Raw genomic sequence first — 24329 nt, 5'->3', positions numbered from 1 at the left:
TTATAATAGTCCTACTCTCCCTATTTCCTGTCATATATGAATGTGCTTCCTTTAGGTTCCCTTTTCAACTCCCTCACTCCAATCCATACTTCTGGGGCCTGGGGCCTAGTTCCATGGCCTGATGACTTGCGGACTCTAGGGATTATCAGAGACCATTATGTACCCTTTAGATATTTCTCTACTTTCAAAAATCTGACCCTCATTACTTACCTACAACTCTCCTATTTTAACTCTGTTGTATCATTTTTGATTGTCCTTCTTGCATCTTCTCATATGTGAACCTCACCCTTTAATCTCTGTCCTAACTGGGACATCTTTCTTCCCTCTGAGTTGCTGACACAGCTCCAGTCAAGAGCTTCCTCTTGCCTACTCACCAGAGTGCTGAGGGAATCCAAACACTGAGCCCCTTGATGTTCTAAGCCTCCAAAGTTGGAACAGAGTCCAGGCACTGCTCTTGTCCTGGCATCTCTACACCCATTCTCTTGACTCTGAACCCTCTGTTTAGTATGCCTCTCCTGAGAGCAGTGACCACACGCCGCTCCGCCCAGTCCCTGGAACTAGTGCTAAGTCCTCAAACTCTCCTCTTTACTGCCCAGCTTAACAACTCTTCAAAAACTCCAGCCGGTGGTGGTGTGAGTCCACAGTTTACTACTCCCTGGAATCTGTGGTAGGCACAATGCATGAAATTCACTGATAATTTGCACAGTGTTCTAAAACCATTTTTTAAATTTAATTGCATGATAGACATTGATCTAGTTAAATAAAAAAAAGTATGTGTATTTCCCTGCCTGAGTTTCCTCAGTAAACTCCAAAGTATACTTTGGGATGGGGGTGAAGAGGAGGAGTCCAGGCTTGTGTTCTGAAGTTTTGCTGTCTTCTTCCAGTTCACCTTCTCTGGCTTTGATTGAATCTGTCATCCCTCTTCCTTTGTGCAGATCTCTTCCCATGAATTCTTTTTAAACTCCCTTGTTACCCCTGTGTCATTCAGCTGGTAATTTTCCACTTTTTCCACTTCTGCCATCCCTGCAAGCAAGTTGGAGAAATAGCTAGTTTCAGGTGTTTCCGTATGGATAGATAACAATTCTTATCTAACAAGTCACTATTGTCCCTGAGCTGGTAGAGAAGTGACACTTCTCTGCCAGCCCATAGTGGTCCCATATTTACTAAGAGGCATCGATGTTGCAGTTCTGTAGCACCAACTTCATAATATCAGCCAGAATTTCTAGTTAGAGACAGACTTCCCAAATTGTCCCAGTTGTGTCTATGGAAATGTTGCCTTCAAAACCTTTGTCTAATTTATTGTGGCAAAACTTTTCTCTTTCTTAGCTCTCTCAACTATTGTAGCTTTTCCGTTCCCCTTAGCAATACTTATATAATCCAAACTTTTCCTTTTTGAAGTCCCAACCTATTCCTTTGCTGCACCCTGGACATGTTGTAAGAATGAGAAAGTTATACAGCATCTGTTAATTTTCTTTGCAATGCTGACACCAACTTTATAGGCTGTCTTGTACAAATAACATTAACAGAGCCTTTTTATAAAGCGTCCTTTACCATGAATATTTTCCTCAAGCACAGCAGGCACAAAAATGATTGAAAGATAGAGCAATCATCTGTTTTATCATATTGAGCTTAGATATTGTAGTGATAGGTGCCTTTTGAAATGCATAGATAAGTAAAATGAGTATTGGGAAGGAATTGCTTATCTCTGAAGCAAGATAGCAAGAAAATAGCTGAGTTTTGGCCAATCTCTTCTCATACGTACTTTTCATATGTAGTACTGTAAACGTTTTATTTAAAAAGCAGGTAAAACCACAGTACTCTTAGTTAATGGATTTTAAGGACAGAAGGCACCTTTGGATCATTGACATGAGTTGCATGTAGTTGTACAACCCCTCTCCAGGCTGCATACAGAAACAAAACGGGGCATCTTTTGTGCAGCATGACCTCCCCTGTACAATGCACTGGGGTCATGTTGCATGGAGAATGCCATTTTGTAAAGCAGGTCTGCTGCACAGTTGCATGCATTGAGCAATTGGCCAGTTGGACTAGTTTGCCTCCTGTCAGGGTGTACAATTTCACCATTACCCCTGTATTCAGCCCAATAAGTTGTGTTTGACTAAAGCAGATCTTCCAGAAAGGCATCTGGTCTTAATCTGAGGACTTTAGGTGTTGGAGAATTCAGCACTTCCCTTGTTAGGTTGTCAAACATTAAAACATATACTTCAACAGCATAATCAAGTCACTTTTCAATTTATTTTTGCAAGGATAAAGAGATTGAGCTCTCTAAGCCTCATTGTAGGCATGTTCTCCAGCCCACAGACCATTTTTCTGGCTCTTCTCTGTACCCTCTCGAATTTTTCAGGATCCTCTAAAAATATGGACACAGAACTATATGCAGAGTCCTAGTATACATTGTCACTACTCATTATTCCTATTTATGCATCCAGTGATCACAGGAGTCATTTTTGCAACAGCATCACAATAAGAATTGATGTTAAGTTGTTTGTCCCCTATCATCCTCAGTTATTTTCATTCTCTGCTTTTCCAGGTTATTTATCTATTCTGGAGGAATGGCCTACATTCTTTGTTCCTACCTGAGCCACTTTGCATTGTGCTGTATTAAAATACTTGTTAAATATGACCTTGTTTTAGTGGGCCTACTTGATGTCTGTTGTTAGAGTTCAATGAGATGCATTCACTTTTTTCCAAAATAAGTGAATGTTGTCCTCTGCTTATAATTTATTTATGGTATTAAATCATTCAGTCATGGCTGACTTTTAGAGTTGCTAATATTTCAAGTTTCAGAACACCTTAAGCAAAAAAAAACAATAAAAAAATAGAATAGTAATGGAGAATAAATGATTATTTTTTCCTCTAGTGAACTGTGCCTGTATGAAGTTGAAGATCTGTAGTCTTTATAATATGTAAACCTTTCATTACCATTATTAAGGTTGCAAAGTCAAGCATTCAAAAGTTAGGAAATGTCAGAATTAAGATTGCACACTAACGATGTAAAATCCCGTTTAATCTGTTAAATGTTAGGTTTAACAAATTAAGCAAGATCCTGGGTGGGGATGGCTCCATCTTACCTGGACCAGCCCTCAGTCAGCATGGCTGCCACTTTCAGGAACCGCTCCCAAGTGCCAGTCAATAGTTACTAGTTAAGCATCACCTAGTAAGGGTGATGCTTACTGGGTAACTGGTTATCTGTTGACATCTCTGTTGCATGCACAGTCTTAATTTGGCCTGTTTATGCATATGTATGATGATGCAATCTCTGACTACATTCTTACATACTGTTTTATATCTTAACTTTCCAGTGCTTGATTTTACAACCTTAATGTTCTTTCAATGTAGCTTGTGTATAATTTCCTAGCCTTGGGCGAAAAAAGCAAATAGGAAGAGACAGATTCAATCGTGGCATCATATTAACACCTACATGGTACATCAGCAGAGTAGGACCCTTTAGATCTGCCACTCAGACCAAACTAGACTAGCACTAGAGGATGACAAGACATGACTAACAGGGGTGCCATTTCCGATTTTTCAGGGGAGGGGAGCTTTGCATACTGTAATGGGGGGAGGGAGGGGAAAGAAGAGTGAGAGCACAGAGGAGGTGGACTGAGGTCAGAGGCTTCAGCAGCGTTACTGAGCATGCTCAGTACAAGCCATGAACCAAATGGGGTGGGGATCCAACCCCATCTGCCCTCCCCCAGCAGATCCTCATTATGCAGGGCTACTAAGGCACTGGAAAACTCTATTTTTTTTTTTTTGGCAGACAACTTAGCAATTAGTTGACAGGAGCACTGTATCTAATTCCTATCTAAAAGACAATTAAATATTAGACCCACTCAGCTAGGATATTCTGACATCTTGTGGTGAGTAACTTAAGGGACACCGGTTAGCTTAAAAATTGTAATATATATTCTTACTTTGTAACTCTGGAGAAAGACAGACCCCATCAGGACTCCTGGCCACTCTGAGCTCCAGGAGGAAGGGAAGGTTGGGTCTAGTTGGTTACAGCAGGGGGCAGATACATGTCAGCTTTATATAAGAACATCAGAATGGCCATACTGGGTCAGACCAATGGTCCTTCTAGCCTTGTATCCTGTCTTCCAAGAGTGGCCAATGCCAGGGGTTTCAGAAGGAATAAATAGAAGAGGCAATCATCATGATCCATCCCTTGTTGCCTATTTTGTTTTAAATCTGCTGCCTATAAATTTAATTGGGTCAGTTTCTTGTATTATGTTAGTGAAGGAATGAACAACATTTCCTTATTATATTTTTCCAAACCATTCATGATTTTCTAGATCTTTAAGATATCCCCCCCTACCCTTTAGTTATTTCTTTTCCAAGCTGACAAATCACAGTGTTGTTTATTTCTCCTCATATGGAAGCTGTTCCTTACCCCTAACCATTTCTGTTGCCCTTTCTGTACCTGTTCCCAAATACAATATATAGTTTTTAGATGGGGTGACCAGATCTGTATGCAGCAGGGGTCGGCAACCAAAAAACCAAAAAACCAAACTACATAAAAAATTCAGAACAAATTGTCAGCAAAGAGCTAGTACAAGATGCCCATTTCCCTGACTAAAAATATATAGCTTAATATTACTAATAATTGACAAGATTAATAATAGTATAAATGAAACATTATATTCAAGGACTTTAATGGGACTTCTGTTACTGCACATTTCTTTACATCATAACTGGTCAAATTCAGCTTCATACATGCATTCAGGGAATCATCCGTCAATCTGGAGCGCAAATTACCTTTGTGATACAAATGAGAAAGAGCCTGCTTACACATATAGGAGGAGTCAAACACTGAAAGTAAGGCCAAGGTCGCATTCTGCATGGTGGTGTATGTGACAGGAAGTTTTTTCCAAGTTTGTAGATTCAGATTATCATTGTGCTCCAATTTCTTCATGTCAGTCCAGTTCTGCAGTTTTGCCAGTTCTGTGTGTTGTCAAGCAAGGCATTCTAAATCAGAATTCATATTAACGAATTTTTCCACCTGGATATCTGACTCCTTGATATCTGCTATTTCCATTTCCAAATTGCTGACTGAGACGCCTGGAATGACTGTCAAATCCAGTTCTTCAATGGACACTTTATGTGGACGAATCATAAACTTAAACAGAGCACAGTGTTTGTTTGCAAAAGTCAGCAAAATGAGACTTGAATGCCATCAGGAGCTCAAACAAACTTAGCAAGCTGCTGCAAATCAAGGCTGTTATTTGGATTCTGTTTCTGATCCAAATCATGAAACAGTCTTAATCTTTCAAAATGTGCCAGTCTTCCCATCTCAATATCTTTGAAGAAGACAGTTAATTTTGACTCAAATCCAAACACTGCCTGCTGCAGAATCAGAACTGTATTTCCTTGGCCTTGTAGCTTAAAGATCAATTTGTTCAAATAACCGGTAAAGTTGAAGCTAGAGTAAAACTTGAGCAACCAGTCAGTCTGAAAGCTCAGTGTGTTTGACCTCTTCCTATCCAAAAATTACTTTTACCTGGCTCCTCATCCCATTCTCTTTCACATCAATTTTCTTGCCTAGTAATTCCTAATATTACTTCTCCATACTCCTCATCCCAGTGTGCTCAGCTAGCCATCCCAGTCGCCTCACTCCTTGTCTCTAGTCACCTTGGCTAGCTAACTTGGTTAACTGCTTAGCAAGCAACTGCAGACCTCTCCTGCCCACCTCCAGGCTTTTTATCTGATTTGTTTTCTTGCCTCCACTTGCTCCTTGTTCCAGTCTACCTAGCCATTCCAAACGTTCATCCTAGCTCATTGTCAAATCTCAGGTTGCTCCGCCAAACTATTTCCAAATTCTAGTCTTTTTGCCCTGCTTGTTTCTTTTTTGTCCCAGCTTCCTCCCTCAGGCTCAATGTGCTAATCTATTCCCCCATAATATCTTAGGTCTGGCTTTTTGTTCCGTATCTGTTTGAGACAAGTGACTTCCTCTTCCACACTGCCTGGGTACCAGAAGAAGGGTCACAGGGAAGACAGGCCACCAGCTGTCAGTTCTGGTGCCTGGATCGGATTCAGTTTCAATGTCTGGCCATTTGTTCTGTGTGGATGATGCACATAGTGTGGTTTAGTATGAGTGGCTGTGAGGGAATGGAGAATGCTCAGTGAAGCTGGAATCCTCTGAGATATTTGATGTGAACCTCTAGTGAATCTCCCTTGCACGTATATGGTCTGCAGGTTTTTTCGAAGTCTGATACATTGGCCTAATCTGAGCAGATTTTCACAAGGATGATAAGACACATTCCTGACACACAAGCTACTCCCTGTCAAGCTACAAATCCTTGCTGTTTGGTGGTTTTGCTTTAGAGCTTTGAAGGCCTCCAGAATTATAGCACTGGAAAATCTGGCATTTCTCTCTACTCTTATCCTTAGCTGCTGAACTGTTTTGGCTGAAAAATTTCCAGAATTTTCCAGTCTGAGGCAGGCACCCATTTAGAAAATTTCATTCCAAATAGCTGATGTCTATTTTTTAAGCATATGAAAACAGGGCCTTACAATGAGAAGTGTCAGGTAGCCTCAATGCTAAGCAATGCTGTTGCCCCACTTGTAAGAGAGGGATGCAAATTCTCTGTGGAGGAGGATCTGCCTCTGTGTCCTTTTCAGATTGTTCTGTTGCATGGTCATTTACATCTTTGTGATAACTGCTCTGACCTAGCCCAGGGCTGTAAAAGGGTCCTTCAGGTTGACTCGCTTTGAAATACAAGTAGTAATGTCTTTAAATGCACTCTGTGGAACTGGCATTTATAGAATGTCTGTGTCTCACTCTAAAGCTAAGAGATTACACTTGGAGCATCACAAATGGCTACACTTGTGGCAGTGTTGTAGCATTGATAAATGTGTCGGGGAAGTCAAATTACCACATGTCCTTCCTTTTGAGGGGGAGGGTTGCTTTTCTAAGAAGTTGTAGGGATTAAGTGTCAACCAACATAGGCCATACTCAGGTTTAATCTAAATCATGCAGTTTTCTGTGAAATTTTTCATGGGTGAAGTGCAAGACACTTGGTGTTTAAATTTATGATGCATACGAAGTATCATTACACCCACACAAACACTGATCTGACTACATACACAGATGCTAAATTTAAATCACTGTTTTGGATCACTTTTAGTTTAGGTTAAATACAATGGTAGATAAAAGGAAACACATAAATCTAACAGTTAATAATGGATCTAATTGTCTAACAGCAGCTTTTTCCATGCAATATAAAATAATTTCATAATAATTAACAAATTATTGTTGATACATTGAATGCCATTCTTTCCCTGATCATTCAAGGCATTCAGCTCTTAATCTTGGTAGGTTTTGAGAGGTTTAGTCTGAGTGAACGTGCCAAATATAATCCATTCCACAGAGATTCTGGAGCCAAAGACCTAAAAACCTGTTCCTTGTTTCATGTCTGCGTAATTCAGAGTACTCAATTTTTAAAGAGAACTGAAAACAAATATAAATTTTAGCCCCTGACCAATAGTGAACTTAAATCCAAGAAATGATTAAAAAGGCAAACCAACAAAGTTCATACCAGTAAATAAATGACTTTGTCACCTTGCTACTCTTCTTACCTCTGCTTCCCCTCTTGTGTTTGACATCCACTTGTTAGTTTAAATTTAGATAATGATTTCTTCCCTTAAGACTTTATAAACTATTTTGCGAGGTATCTAAAGGTGCTTCTGAGATTAAGGTTTGAGTCGGAGTTTTAAAAAATTAGTGGTCAGAACCCATTCCTATGTCTTTGGATAATGTGTAACATAGTTTCCTCCTGGCTCACTTCACTCAGTTCAGATACTTTGTATCTACCCTGATCTATGTGAAAACAATTGAGAACAGTTGTAAAGGAAGCCCATGATTGTACTAGCTCTCCTCTGCAGTCTAAACGTGTAACGTCGTTTCTCTAGAATTAAGCCTTTCTGTGACCTCTGTTTAACAACTTTTCCAAGTACTGACTTAAAATAAATAAATTGTTTCCATCTTTTTCAAATTACAGGAAACTTTTTTATTCTTATCAATAGCGGTGCATGCTTTTTGTGATGTGTGTTTTGAAAGTCTAGAATGAGTCACCCTGAAGTCACTGAAAGGCCACTCATCACCACATTTACCCTTCTGAATAAACTTCATTTACATTTTCTAATGCAAAGTATCTTCAACCATACAGCAAGAGTTTAAAAAGCTCGGGCAGTGACTGTGAAAGTCAGGATGAGACAGATTAGAACTGTCTACATAGCAGTAAATCAGTAAAAACATTTAGAAGGCCTTTCCTTTTTGGCTTCTATTGATCCAATTATTTCTGAATGACCTGAGGAATGGTAGTGTTCTGATCATGTCAGGTAGCAATGTAAACCATTTTCCCCTTAAACTTCTATATTTGAAATGTGCAAAAAAGGAAACATTCTTATTCTCTTCAAGGGGGGGTGTCTGCATATTTCTACTTGTGCAGTGCACACATTGCATCCTGGTGGCCTTGACAATTGCAGAGCCTTCTGAAAAATAATATTTTGTGACTGCCCAGGTATCCTTTTATGGCAACAATACCTAGGCCTAAGATTAAAAGGGTCTGTGTGGTCACATGTGTCTCACTTGCTTTCTTTCCATGGTTAGCTGTTGTTATCGGATGCTTCCAAGTTCAGAGTAATTTTCAGAGTTCACTTTTTCTAAAACAAGGTAACAAAAAAAGTATTAGATAGCTTCGCACTATTGAGCACAGTTTTTGTTTGTACCAGGTTCCCTCTATCTTGATCATGGCCTTTTAATGGGTCCAGAGATGGAGATATGAGTACATGTAAGTGGCCTACATCATGCTCTTGTATTCTTTTCTTCCTGGCTCTGCATTCCTGTTCTGCCTGGAGGAAACCCACTTGCTGGATTCTTGCTTGTGGCGCAGAATATCTCCACACCTTGAATCCTCTCTAATAGGTAGTGGGGTCTGTGTGCCTATTCCACCATCCTGCTCTCAGGATCCAATATAAGATTTGTCACTTGCCCTGGGAAAGGACAAAGAAAGGCACCTTCAACTTGAAAGACAAGCAGGTCAGTGATGAAATATATAACCTTTCAGATATGAAACCCAGGCTAAGTCTTGGGTGGGCACAGAGTCTTCATCAGCACTTCTTGAGAAGTGAGCTTTCCAGTATCAGAACTTCGTGCTGAGGCAGAATCCAGCTTTTAAGGAGACCATCAGTGTTGGGTTTCAATATACAAAGAAACCTGGTGTGGATTAAACTATGGTAATTTCAAAGTGGGGTGTGAGAGAGAAAAGAATTCAGAAAGTGAGCACTAAGAACACTATTCCAGTAGTCTCACTTTAGATCGCTGAGCCTCCAGGCCTACGTCCTCCATTATCTGTAGGGTGGCAATGCTACAGATACTCTCCCATAGGGTTGCCAGGTGTCCGGTATTGACCCAGACAGTCCGGTATTTTTGCCTCCTGTCTAGTTAAAAAAAAAAAAAATTCAGAAAATGCTGGACACCTGGCAATCCTACGACACACTTAGCAACTGGGCCCAGCCCCAAACACCCCCCCCCCCCAGGCACACCAGGTCCCCCAACTCCCCCCTCCCTCCCGCTTACCTGGTTCCACAGGCAAGCTGCTTTCTGGCTCCAATAAAGAAAACAAGATGGCCACCAGCAAAAAGCCTAAAGACTTTTTTTTTAAAGGGGCCATGCTGTTTTAATGCAGTTTGTTTATTTATTTATTTATTTATTTATTGCTTAACTCTTGGGGTCTTTTTTTTTCCTCTCAACAACTTTAATCCCCCCCCCTTTTTTTTCCTCAACAGAATTTTTTCCCCAGTGGTTTGGGGTTTTTTGAGGGGGAAGGGTGTTCAATATTTTTGCTTAAACTATCTGGCAACCCTACTCTCACATTGTAGAGTAGGTTGACCTGCTGGCTATTTACACTGAACTAAACACAGAGCCTGTTATCTGCTCCAATCAAATCTGGCCAAAGCGCATCAGATATCCTCTGGAGCCGGAGATCCATTCACACAGGGATTTACAGTATTGGTTCATCTTTCCAAGAATTGGAATGTTATAATAGGCATATTTTTCCTCCTCCTTAGACTTCCTTAATGGAACTCTGTGTTTAGTGGAAGGAATTGTGGTGGCTGAGACCTCTTGGCTTTCCTGTAATATTGACTCTTGACATTCAGTGTTGTAAGAGGATGCTTGTTGCAATACCTTTCTAGACTTCTACCAGATCAGCAGCACCAGGAAGTGTTGGGGGTTGCATCCTACCAGTGTGAACATGCAGAGGCAACACTCTTGAGAAACTTAGGATTATGAATAGTTTTTTGTGGGAAGGGGATTCATTCATTGGCGTTCAGCTATCCTTGCGATACAAGATAGGTGTAGTTTGACATTTGAGTATGCGTTCTGATCTGAAAACACTACTGAAATTCTAAAATGCTTAGGCGTAATTATTTTCTTAACCACTGTCCTGATAACATGCATATTGCCTGTCAAAATTGTTTGCTGCTTGTCTTTTTTGGAAATTTTAGTCTTCAGTTGTCTTATAAATGAATAGTGTTTAAAATAACACTCATTACTTGCCTAGAGACCAGATACTCTGCTTTGTGTCATGACCTCCACTAACACCACAGATTTTCTGTAATAGTGCTCCCAAAGAAAAACCCACATCCTATGTATAACCTTAGATTTTTTTAGACCTATATGTAAAGAGAGATTACTAATTGCTTCTGTTATTTCCTTTAATGGTGTGATCTCTGCCTTACACAGACTAAGATTCCATTTAGAATTCACAAGTTCAATTCTGAAACAGTCCTGTACTGAAGAAAAGATAGTGTTTGTTAGATAAAACTAGCAGCTCTTAAAAATAAAACACTTAAAAAGAAGATGCTTAGCACTTAATACTGTGGCTTTATTTCAGAACAGAGCTATGGGAAGCTGAACTGAGAGCTGTGAGTAGTGGTATTTTTAGCATCAGGCAAGATGGTGGATGGAGAATGTTCTCTTCCAGCTGCTTCATAGCTGGTAATAGGTTCTGAAGGAAGCCTCATCAAAACCTCCTTGGCCACAAATATTGCAACAACAGTATAGGAATTTAGGGCAGGGACTTAAAAAGAAAGGCAACAAAGAACCCAGAGGACTACTTCTGCCAGGAGGTATAGAGTTGGTTCTGTCGCATTTTAAGGTATATTTAAAAATAAAGTTTTCTAAACTAAATTGGAAATAAATAATACGATTGGTAAGCACAGTATTTTTATATTTTGCGATCTGTGCCCCAAAAGGGAGCTTGTTTAAAATATTTTCCATTATGCTGCTCTCTCTCGACAAATCATAAATGCTTTTTAGTAGGTCAGGAAATTTAAAGCATCTACTATTTGGTTAACTGGCAGTTTGGGAAAGTGGGATAAGCACAAGGGATGTAAGCGACTAATTGACTAGTTAACTATCCGGTAATCAAAAGCTTATCAGATAGTTGATACACTAGTCTACTATTCACTCCCCCCTCCTCCCCCAGTTCCCTCCCGCTCCATGGGAGGGGGCGGGGGCTCCACGTGGTGTTTCAATCTTTGCAATGTACATTTCAAAACTGGAATGCTGTGCAGCACTTTCACCTTTGAAATGTAGCAACAGCTGGGAGGCCTCTTGCTACATTTGAAAGGCAAGGGTTCTCTTATCAACTAATCAAATAGTTGATGGAAATTCCATCGACTGTTTGATTAGTTGATTAATTTTAATATCCCTAATAAGCACATTAGCTTGGATATTTCTTCTAGCCCAATTAGTGAAGTAGCTAACAACACACTGAGAGCAGGAAAGAAGCCAAAGGAAGTTAGAGATCCAGCTCATTTAAATTTAGTTCTTTCTTATCTATCTTTTTGAAAATGACATTCTAAATGGCTTTATCTAGGTTTCAGAGTTAACACCATTGAGATAATGCTGTCAACCTCTTTTAGCTTTGTGCAGTCACATGGAGACAATTTGTCCCCTTTTCACATTTCAAAATTATTCTTTACAGCAGTGGTTCCAACCTTTTTTAATGCTGCGGACTGGCAAACCCATTTGCTAAAATTTTGGCAGACAGGCAACATTTTATTTGCATATTGATTATGCAAGTAAAATATTGCCTGTCCACCTAGCCCCAGCCCAGCTCCTTGCTCATCAATGCCTAACATCCTTTGAACCTAACCCCTACAGCCCATATCCTCTGACCCTTTAACCTCTGACCCCTACAGCCGATGCCAATACCCTCTTGCCTGTGACCCCCACAATGCTCTTAGTCAACATCCCTTTGCTCCAACCCCACCCTCGCACTCCCCAGAGCAAAGCTGTCCCCAAGCAGTGTGGTTGTTACTACCATGCGGATAGAGGGATCAGCCATTGGTGGGGGGAGGGAGCACAGAGCCCCAGCCACGCCGCATCTTACTTGGGTGGAAGGTGGGAGGGAGGCACCTCCTGATGCCACCTCAGCCCCAGCGCTATTGCCAGCAAAATTGGCTGCGCCAAGGTGGGGGGGAGCACAGGGCCTTGGCTGGGCCACCATTACCAGGGTGGGAGGAGGGATGGAGGCGCCTCCTGCTCTGCAGCATCCTGCTGTTGCCTCAGTCCCAGCACTGCCACTGAGCAAAATCAGCCACCATGGCTGCTGAAGCTGATCTGCTGAAAACAGCTGGCTTCAATTTCGGTGGCAGCCAGCAGTGCGTGGACCAGCACCAGACCAGAACCGATGCTTTATAGACATAGGGCTATAAAAATGTAACTTTAAGTACTACAACAAAAACCCACAGCCAGACAGTCGCTGAATATGTGTATAGGGTCTTGCTGGTGGTGAAGGCAACCAGATCCCTTTTATATCATTACAGATTTATAGAAGACCTTTGTCTGCTGTCTAGGCCAGGTATTTCAAACTCATGCCCTGGGGGCCATCTGCAGCCCGAGCAGTTCCTCAGTCTAGGCTACATGCAGCTGATGGCCCTGGGGGAAGGGTCAGCCCCTACTCTGCCTCCGGGCTTAACTCAAAGCTTAACTCAAAAGTCAGGGCTTAACTCAAAATAAGCTACACAAATTGAGCTACTTTAATTGCATAGCTTATTTTGAAATAATAGGGAGTGTCTAGCACTCTTCCTCCAACTTCCCTTATTCCTCGTACAATAAGGGTTACAGGAGTCCGACTAAGAAGTCTTCTAGCTTGGCAGTATTTTGAACCTATTTCGAAATAACTTAGTCCATGTCTTAACAGCAGGCAGTTATTTCAAAGTAGTGTTGCAGTATAGACGTACCCTAAGACTATGTCTACACTGCAGGCTTCTTGTACGAGAACCATTTTGCGCAATAGTTCATGTGCAAAAGGTCTTACAAGAGTGCGTCCACGCTGCCATGTGCTTTTGAGCAAGAGCGTCCGTGGCGGTGTGGACACTCTCTTGCGTAAGAAAGCTCTGATGGCCATTTTAGACATAGGACTTTCCTGTGCAAGAAACCCCTGTTGCCTGTCTACACTGCCTTCTTGCGGAAGAGCTCTTGCCTGCAGTGTAGACATAGCCGTTGTTTACTCCTTCATATAACACATTTTAAACCTGCTGCCTATTAATTTCATTGGTTGACCCCTATTTCATGTAAATACTTCACACAACACATAGTCAACCTCTGGAACTCCTTGCCAAGGGACATTGTGAAGATTAAAAGCATAATGAGCCTCAAAAGAGAATTAAGAAATTCATGGAGGATAAATCCCCAGGTCATTTGCCTGGGGAGCACAGAGTGGTGGGTTCAAATCCTGCCAACCCTGACTAGACAGCCAACACAGGCTTTGGAAGGCACGATAAGGGACCTGCTGAAGGTAGGGAGATGGAGTGGGATCTCCAGTGAACTCAGGGATAGGGCATCAGCTTCTGCAGCACAGAGATGCAATCCAATGCTCTCTGTCCCTGAACCTCTGACTGTTAGAAATGGTGACTGCCCTATTCTGTTTATTCCCCTTGAAGCATCTGGCATTGGCCATTGTTGGAGAGGATAGTGGACGAGGTGAGCCATTGGCCTGACCCAGTATTATGGCCATTCTTTTTGTTCTCACCATTTAAAACAGCATACGTTTTGTGTGTTTTGGCCTTAGAAGACTTCTCAAATGCAAGCATACTAACAAGCATAACTTCAGCAACAGAACCTCTTCATGTGTTCTGTTTTTTCATATCCTAAACTAACAAAAGTGTTCCTTATTTCTTTGGTCTTACTAAGTGCTCCTCTGAAATCAGAAGGTTGGCTGCTATTCGTATCACAACTTCAGAGGAGATGCACCAATTTAAATCTCTATTTGAAAATCTTATCGAGGAACTGTTTATTTTGAAAGACATTGAGTGCAGGGGACTTACACCATTCTTGAGCATCCTATACTAACGGATGAGAACAGGTGTTACTCGGCTCTTGTTCTTAGCACTGTAAGCCACCACGCTTTTGCTGTCCTCGTTTCCTTCAGTGTTCTAGCTTTCTTTGGATGTCAGTAGTTGAACCACCATCAATCACTGCAGATTCCCATGTCAGAGGGTGTGGCAGGGGAAAGGGCTGCATCCAGTCGAACTTAGACTCTGACCTATTCCTTTCTCCTGGAGGCTAGAAGCCTTCTCTTTTCCTAGCACAATATACCCAATTGGCTTTTAGGCACTATCCAGTCTCCAAAGTGTTACATGCTTGGACACTAATCAGGTGTCTCACCTCATACTGCTGGAGTGGGCTGAAGGTTGGCAGTAGTAGCTCAGGGAGAGTTTGACGTACCAGAGAGGGAAAGGCAGAGGTAAGCAGTGCAAACTGCTGGGTGAGTTCCTTCTCACCAGTCCCTCCCCCCCCCCCCCCCCCCCACAAGAGCCAGAGACTGCTACAGTCATTTTCTCCACCCAGGCTATGTCGACACTACAGAGTTTTTTGGGCAAAACGGCCATTTTCCCGGAGAAACTTCACTTACATCCACACTGCAATCGCATTCTTAAAAAAAAAAAAATCAAAAGAACGGAGGATTTTTCCAACATTGATAAACCTCTTTCTACAAGGAAGCAGCCTTTTTCTGAAAGAGCTCTTTTGGAAAAAGGCATGTGTAGACAGGGAAGAGAGAGTTCTTTTGAAAGAAGAGGAAAGAGGAAAAAGCTCAGGTGCCGCGGTGGCCACTCCTGTCCACAGTAATCATAGCTGAAATGCAAGATACAGTGTGCACGCTATCTTTTGAAAAAGCAGATCACTTTTTTGATGTGCTTTGGCAGTGTGGATGCTCTTTCAGGAGAGGTTTTTTGTTTTTGTTTTTGTTTTTGTTTTTTGGAAGATCTCTTCTGGAAAAGCTTCTTCCGAAAAAAGCCTGCAGTATAGATGTAGCCCCAGAGTCCTCTTCTCCCTGTGAATTGCTGTGGTAGCAGCTTAGGTCTCCAGTCCTGATGTAGATGGGAGCACCTTACTGAAGCTGTGATGGCTCCTGGCATCTATCTTCAGGTACTTGACTCTTATGGGGTAGATTATGCCTTAGGGGGCTGGGGCTGGAGGCTGGACTAATTGGTATGGAGTAGGTAAGGCTGTGCATTCTTTTCTTCCCTGCTTGTAGCAGATAGGGGCAGCAGTAGTCATGCATTTGCTGGTTTCTGTAAAGCAACGTCCTTCAACAGGGGCATGCAGCCTCATGATGGCAGTCTGTTTCTTCAGGCACACGGTGACATCATTATATAGTCCTCCCCCCATTCCCTCCATAAAAAACCTAGGCCCCAGGCCAGTTTGAGCCTAGTGCTTAATCCAGATCTGTTTCTGGTAACTAATTAAGGAGGATACACAAGTAAACACAGGCATCAAATCCTTGTAATAGATTTAAGTTGTGGATTGTGGGGGGAAATAACCTACATATCAAATTTCATGAAATGTTACTATCTGGAGTCTAACTTGGTTTCAATTCCATTCAGTACTTGTTATAGCTCCACTTTTTTTTTCAGTTCCTGTCCATTTCCATGTCATTTTCAACCTCATCAGTTCCCTATCCCTCTATTTCAGTTCAGTATTAATTCAGGTCCCTAGTACAGCTACCACTTCTCAAACAATACATTTTCAGCATGTCTGGGAACTAAATAGAAAGATCAGTATTAAAGGCTAGACTGGAATTATGTCCCCAAAATAAGGTCTCTTTACAAAACCAAAGCTGATAAATAATTATATTTTTCTTTAAAGCATTGTGGTAAAGACCCAAACAAAAGACTTTGTGTAGCTTCCATCTGTAGGTCAATGAATGTTTGGAGATTCAGGGTGCTTCACCATCTTTGTGGCATGCAGTGGTATTTTTACCAATCTCTTCCTCAGTGGCAGCAAGATAGCACCACCTAGGCTGTGACAGCGATCTAAAATTATGGTGTGTTAGCAGAAGTCTGTACACGATGGCTGGTGTGTTTTAGCCTTCTCTGGTTATCTGTAGGGATGTAGCTGGTTAACTGGTAACCCTTGCTCTTATGTTACACTTAACCAATTATCTGTTCTCTGAAGATACAAATATATGTAGTTATACTGTGTAAGAGATTGGGGGGGAGGGGGAGAATGTCAAATGTTAAGATACTATGGTGGAGTGGTCACAAAATCCACAGTTAAGGTTGGGCTTTTTCACAATTGAACCATTTTATGGAAGATCTTCCTTGGAGGCTTGCTGATGCTAAAGGACAATTCAGTGGAAAAATTCAGCCTTATATTGATCAAGATAGCAGGCAAGAATACATAGATATCACCAGAATAGAAGGTAATGCAGATAATCTTAACTTTTTTCTGAGGGACTGGAGAGGAAGGAAAATCTTAGGAAGAAATAGCCTGTTGTAAATCTTTAAGCAGTTTGAAAAAGTCATTTGACTATCTGCACTGGCTTGACCTTGTGACGGTCCCTGAATTTTCAGAATGCATGCAGAACAATTAATTTAGTACTGTAAAGTCGCAAGGATAGTTACAGCTGTGTAAATGACTCATTTGTCCTCTTGTATGAAACTTTCTTAAGATACTCAGGGGAAAAAAAACCTTAAGATGCAAAAGCTCAGTCTTATCCTTAATGCAGGTAAACTAAAAATCTTCTATCCAAGTTTAATTGACGCTAGCTCTGCTCTCTTAAATAGGAAGCTTGTTAACTGCTAGTCTGAAATAGAATCTCAAATCAGGTCCCTCATAAATATTAGTTGCATTCTCCACCCTGTGCTGCTTATCAGAAACTTCTGTATGAAAGTTACTAGAAAACAGTTGAGCTCAACTTGTTACAGAAAATAATTTCTTAAAATATCTGTCTTAAATCACATTTATTTTCTTTAAAAAATATAAAATTGTATTCATGACACTGATTCATTAGTTATACTACATTATTACTGTCTTTTCAAGGCAAGATAATAATTTTGGTAAGAAATTTGAATCTTTAGACTGTACTATTAGCATTTCTTAAATAATGTCCAAATGTTTTCCAACAGGTTGGTGAGGGAGGAGGGATAGTTCATTGGTTTGAGCATTGGCCTGCTAAATCCAAGGTTGTGAGTTCAATCCTTGAGGGAGGGGGCCATTTAGGGATCTGAGGCAAATCTGTCAGGGATGATACTTGGTCCTGCCATGAGGGCAGGGGACTGGATTCAATGACCTCTCAAGGTCCCTTCCAGTTTTATGAGATAGGTATATCTCCATATATTATTATTTATTATTATTTTTGAAATAGCAAATTTAAATAGTTACATAGGAGATGTAAACTCTCAAACCTAATATTAGTAAATTATTATTTTTCAAAATATTTATATTCATAGCTCTATTTTTTAGTGACTTTCACTAAGTGATCTATGAGGTGATCTATGAGGTGACCAGAATGCTAATGAAAATAAATTCTCCATCACTATGTAGACAGATCAGCAGTCCTGAAGGAAGTCTCTCATATCTTGTCCTAAGACCAGCTTTCTTTCTCCTGTGCTACCTCTTTGCAGTTCATAAACTGCTGAAGCTAGACTTAATCTGTTGCCCATTACAGTCACTAAGAGCAATAACATCAAACTTCGAGGGCTTTGTGGTGCAAGGGGAAGTTGCATCACTTTTTTCTGAACAGTGACACTGTTGAAAATGACTTTGTGGGGTTCCCTATGTCAACTCCTTCAACATCAAATGTGTTTGGTGAATGAGAATATTTTTTCCTAACTTCCAGTTGTACACATGCCATGAAATCTGAAAGATAAATTGGAATCTTTCCTTCCCTTGTATCACCAACAATGAAGGTTCTGCAGGCAAAATTGTGCCTTTAGTATGTTTTGTGTAAAGATACAGGTTAAACCTCTCCAGTCTGGCACCCTCTGGACCTAGCTGGTGCCAAACCAGAGAATTTGTCCAACTATAGGAGGTCCAAAGTGTCTAGTAGCATTACCAACACTTTCCCTACTTAGTGGGCTTTTAGACCTTTAGGAGTAAATTAGAGCTAAATAAAAGCACAGAACACTGAGAGCCAGGACTGGTGGCTTTAAACAAACTTTATGGACCATGGAAAACTTGGCCACACCCATGGTAAGTAGACATCTGGCTAGCTAAAATCATGCTGGATCACGGATGTTGCTGGACCAAAGAGTGCCGGATTAGAGAGGTTTAACCTGTATAACTGTGGGCAACTGAATTCCAAAGGATGAGAATCAGTTCGTTCTGTCATAGCTGAGTTTGCTCTGGGATATTGGCAGGAATGAAGCAGCAAAAACTCAATTACTGAAGTAAGCAGACTTGTTGAAGAAAGTGCCACGTTCACACCTTCATTTTTCATAGCATGGCCTTCGCTTTGTTTCCATATAATTACATTGTGCTTTGTTGTATGCTAGATTGGCTTTTCTGTAGATTTGAAACTGATTTAGATTGAGAAGATAGAAATGATTGAGGTCCAGCAATGTTCCCTTGAATTCCTGCTATTACACAGAATTATCTAGAAATACGCTGGCCTGATTCTAATGGATATTCCTGGTCTACAGTGGGAGTGATGTTATTGGGCATTACTTAAAAAAACCCCAAAAAAACCCTAAACTGAATCTTTTCCACCTTTCCACCTGTTTATTTACTCCTTTTACTTTGGTCAGTGCTCTAACAAAGGAAGAAAGGAAAAATCTGAAACTTTTTTGTTTGTATAAGAAACATCAGGAACACTTTAAAGCTGCCATAAAAGGGGGACACAGTTTTACATTATTTATCCTTTAGGTTGCCTCTAAAACTAGACAAGTCAAAGCATTAAAACTAAAACAGCCCTGCACTGATGCAGGAAGTACTGGAGTTGCTACTTCATTTTATTTCTGTGCTCTATGGCTGTTCATTCTATGGATAGATAAGTGTTGTATATGGATTAGCCATTAGTTTAGTAATATATTCTGGAGTGGATACTTTTTACGGTATCATTGTTACATATTTTAAGTACAAAAATTGTATCTGTCATTATTATGGACAAACTGATGGGAATTAAAATTCAGTGCATTGTGATGCTCCTTAATTCATGCCATGAAGTTTAAAAGACAGTACCCTGAGAGGTCAGGGCACTAACTTTAATCTTAATTTCATGGTATTTGTGAATAATGTTACTTTATTTCATAGTTGTCTTAAGAGGCTTTCCATGAATGCTTCTTATGGCAATTCTTGAAAAAAAGAAACACTGTTTTCCTCCTATAACTAGTATGTTTTGATACCAACATGCTACCAGACCTCTAATTCTAGATTCAATTTATTCCACTTAAAGAAGGAAGATGATGGTTCTTGGCTGGTGTGAAGAGTACTAAATCTTCATCAAATGTGTAGCCTGTGTAGGCAATTTTTAACTCCAAATTGGATTTTTAAAAATCTTGTTTAATTGGATCTTTATTCACATGTTTAGCTTCTTTCCACTTTAGTCTTAAGCTGCTAGAATGGATGCTTTATACACTTAAGTTTGTAATTATTAGTGAGAAATGGCTATGGAAAACATAAAATTGTTCCAAAAACCTTCACACTTAAAATGCTCATCTGTGATTAAATAAAATAAAAATAAATCCAAAGCCATGTGAGCATCCAGTGTGAACACAAATTCACATATAAATTACTATGCAATTGGCTACCACCATATTTGGAACAGACATCACACATTGACCCTTTTCACAAGTCAAGAAAGCTGCATTTCTTCAGCTAGGCTATATTCAGTGGGACTTCAAATTCAGGGTTCATTTTAGTCAATTTCACAGTCTTAAGTATTTTAAAAATCATAAATGTCACGATTGCAGTTATTTCAGTCTGAAATTTCAGGATGTTTGTAATTGTATGGGTCCTGATCCAAGAAGGAGTAATGGGAGGATCGAAAGATTAATGTAGGTGGGATTGCGGTACTGCTACCCTTCTGTGCAGTTTCTGGCAGCAGCATTGCCTTTAGAACTGAGATGTTGGAGAACAGTAACTGTTGGCCAGGAGCCCAGCTCTGAAGGCAGAGACACCACCAGCAGAAGTGCAAAAGTATAAGCATGGTATGGTATTGGCACGCTTGTTTTTGCATTGCTGCTTGTTGGGCACTGCCTGCAGGCTGAGTGCCTGGCCAACAGCCACTATTCTTGAGCTACTCACCCAACTTTGAAGTTAGTACAGAAGTAAGAGTGACAATGCCGTGACCCTCTAACTCCCTTTTTGGATGAAGACCCATGATTTGAGAAATGCTGTTCTTCCCCATGAAATCTTTGTAATACAGGCAGTCCCCGACTTACGGGGATCCGACTTATGTCGGATCGGCACTTACGAACGGGGCTTTCTCGCCCCAGAGCTCACAGGCAGCGATCCACCACCTCGACCTCCGGGGCGAGAAAAGCTGCTCCCGGTGCCCCTGGTCTGCTGGGGACGGTCTCCAGAAGACCGGGGCACCGGGAGCGAAGCCACAGCAGCGGCGGGTTCCTGCGCTTCTCAGGCTTTGCCAGAGCAAAGCCTCAGAGGCGCGGGACCCCGCCGCGCCTGCGGCTTTGCTCACAGTGTCCCTGGTCTGCTGGAGACGGTCTCCAGCAGACATGGGGCACCAGGAGCGAAGCCGCAGCCACGGTGGGTTCCCGTGCCTCTGAGGCTTTGCTCTGGCAAAGCCTCAGAGGCATGGGACCGCGCTGCGGCTGCGGCTTCGCTCCCGGTGCCCCTGGTCTGCTGGAGACCGTCTCCAGCGGACCAGGGGCACCGGGAGCGAAGCCACAGCCGTGGCGGGGTCCCGCGCCTCTGAGGCTTTGCCAGAGCAAAGCCTCAGAGGCGCGGCACCCCACTGCCACTGCGGCTTTGCTCCCCGTGTCCCTGGTCTGCTGGGGGGGGGGGCGCAGCTAGTGTGCCCCCCCCCCCAGCAGACCAGGCTTTTGTTGTGGACCCTGGGGCAGAGCAGCTGGGGTGCTGCCGGTTGGTCCTGCAGCGCCGCTCTGGGCACTACTGGACCAATCCAGCAGCACCCTAGCTGCTCTGCCCCAGGCATCCTGATTCAGCCGCTGCTGGTCAGTTTCAGCAGCGGCTGAATCAGGACGCCTGGGGCAGAGCAGCTGGGGTGCTTCTGGGTTGGTCCAGTAGCGCCAAGGAGCTGCGCTACTGGAGCAACCCAGCAGCACCCCAGCTGCTCTGCCCCCGGCGTCCCCAAGTCAGCCGCTGCTGAAACTGAGTTTCTCTGCCCCAGGCTTCCTGGAATCAGCTGCTGATCAGTTTCAGCAGCAGCTGACTTGGGGACGCTTGGGGTTCTTAAGTTGAATCTGTATGTGAGTCAGAACTGGTGGTCAGTTTCAGCAGTGGCTGAATCTGGAAGCCAGTTCCGACTTACATACAGATTCAACTTAAGAACAAACCTACAGTCCCTATCTTGTACGTAACCCGGGGACTGCCTGTATAGAGTAAAAGCACACAAGACCAGACTGCATGACCTGAGGTATATTTTTCATAACCATGAATTTGGTGGGACCCTACTTATGAGCTTAAAATTAGACTATTTTTTTAAAATTGGCCTCTATATAAAAAGTCACACCAAAATAGTTAACGTAGGGTCAGTTTTGCCCTGACATGTATTTTATGCAACTAAGATGCTTTTGTACCAAATGCTGTAAACATTTAAATATGTGCTTAACTTTTAACACGTGACTATTAAAGTAAGATTCTTTCCTTAAATTTTCAGAATTCGAGTGTAATTTTTCAATTTGTTTTTTACCTATAGGTTATTAAAATTCAAATAGATGCTATCAGTGGTGTTTTAATAAACAACATTTATAATTTAGTTCATTATAAAGGTATAATTTAAGGTTGCAATAGCAAATTTCAAATTATTTTGGCAGTCTCAACCTAATTTAATTCAATAAATTAAAAAGTTTAAATGGCTACATCCTATTCATAATCCATGATCCGTGAGAAAAGGATACAAATTTCTAGGTATTTTTACTAAATCTGTTAAAATTATTTTTAAAATGAGACTTTCAAGAAGGTCCTGTCTCTGACTTCTTTTGGAAACTTTTTCTAACAAATGACTGGTTTACATATAGTTAAAACTGCTGCTACCTTCAAATGTAAATGTGAGGTCATATTGTGTCTCAGGAACATTGATAACGATGAGGCCAATGTCTGCCATTATTCAGTCTTTCCATATTTAAAATGTCTGCCATTTCCCATACTGTATAATAGGATTTAAAATGCTCATGCCCTCAATAAAGATGGCTACTGCTGTATGAGGGATACTAACCCCTTAGTGAAAATGGTCACTGTTGGCCATTTTAATGGGATTGAAAGCACAGACTGCCCACGGGGAGAGAGCCACCCTCTTGTGCTAGGACTACTAAATAGAGACGAAATAGGTTTGCCATAAAATTGTCTCAGTTGGGACATGGTGGAAGAAGCTCCTCTGAGAGAAGCTACAAACGCTAGTGCTGTGATCTCTCAGGCCTTTAAACTTCCACATACACCTTTGTCCTTGAGCTATAGAGTAAGTGTGGCTACTGACAAGCTCCCCAATGTGGCACCATCAAAATCAGGAGTTTTGGAACAATTTTATAGTGAGGGGTGCTGAGATCCATTGACCTGAACCCCAAACTCTGAATATAATGGAAACCACTTCAAGATAAAGGGTGCTGCAGCACCCCCGTTTCCAGCACCCCTATGGTCATAGTAAAGTAAAAGAGTGTAGACCAGTTTTTCTTAAACTTTTTAAGACTGAGGAACACCAACAATTTTTGTTGGGGGGGGGGGGGAGCGAAGCTTGCCCCTTTTAAGGACGACCATTTGAACTCTGTTCTCTCCGCATATGGTGACCATATTTTCTGAACAAAAATTAGGGACATATTACCTACACCCCTGGCCTCTGTTTACTTATGCCCCTGACTCTCAGGGTCAAGATGGACACATGACCAGAAGTAAAAGTAACCCCCTCTAAGAACTTTTCCCACCATCTTCCTACCCATAGGGGATGAGATTGGCCCCCCACTGAACCGTCTCTCCTCTGGTACTTGTCTCTCCCCTACAGATGTCTGCCCTTCTGCTTCACCCCCAGAATCCTCTGGCACCTGCACCTTCCTTTACCCCTGCACCCTCCTGGTGCTTCCTCCTTCCCTCTCTGCCCCTGCCCCCTTTCCCTCTTTCTCCCTGATGCCCATCCCCTCACTACCCGCTGCCCCAGTTCCTCTCATACCCTTCTGTGCCCTCACACATGACTTGTTCCATCCCCGCCTTCCTCATGCCCACCCCTCCTTTCAAACCTTCTCCCAGCACCTCCCCCTCCCCTTGCTTCCTCTTGCCCTCAGTGCCTTCCCCTCTCCTCTTCCAACATCACCCTGTCCCCTCTAACCTCCCACCCCCACTGACACCTCCCTGCCCTCCTCCTGCCCTTTTCCTCATTGTCTCCACTTGGCCCCCTGGCATTTGTCTCTCCTGCACCCCTGTCCCTTGGTGCCTTCCCCTTTCTTCTCCTGCCCTTTCCCCCTCCCCTCAGCACAAGCCCCTTCCTCTCCCACCCTCCTTCCCCCTAGTTCTCTCCGAGCCCCTCCCCCACCTTTTGCCTGGCAGTTTGTGGGGCTGGAGTCTGTGGTTGAGCCCCAGAAGTCCCCGCAACCCTGGCCTCAGCTGCTTCTGGGGCAGGACCCCTTGCCAGACCTGGAGCTAGGTTGCCCGCAGTGCTAATATTAGTGCTGTATTTCAGTGACCACACTAGCTTTGGCTCCCATTAGGAGGAGCGGGGGGGAAGGAGAGAAAGACCCCACCCTCCCATATCTGGCTTGCGGAGTGCGGCAGAGCGAGCGGGTCTGTGCACTGCTGCTTCTCCCACAGCGTGGGAAGGGGCGGGTGAGAGGGCCATCCACAAAGCACACTGGCAGAGCCCAAACATACTTCGCTCTACAGCGCTCTAGCT

The 24329-nt window shown here is 42.3% G+C and overlaps 1 protein-coding gene across 8 annotated transcripts in view; it reads left to right on the top strand.

Moving 5' to 3' along the window:
- EVI5 (ecotropic viral integration site 5) overlaps positions 1-24329 on the top strand; it is a 138675-nt gene that overhangs the window by 81778 nt on the left and 32568 nt on the right. The gene's annotated exons all lie outside the window — the stretch shown is intronic.

This window comes from Pelodiscus sinensis, chromosome 9 (assembly GCF_049634645.1).
Source record: "Pelodiscus sinensis isolate JC-2024 chromosome 9, ASM4963464v1, whole genome shotgun sequence".
Lineage (NCBI taxonomy): Eukaryota > Metazoa > Chordata > Testudines > Trionychidae > Pelodiscus > Pelodiscus sinensis.
This window is presented reverse-complemented; position numbering and strand designations above follow the sequence as displayed.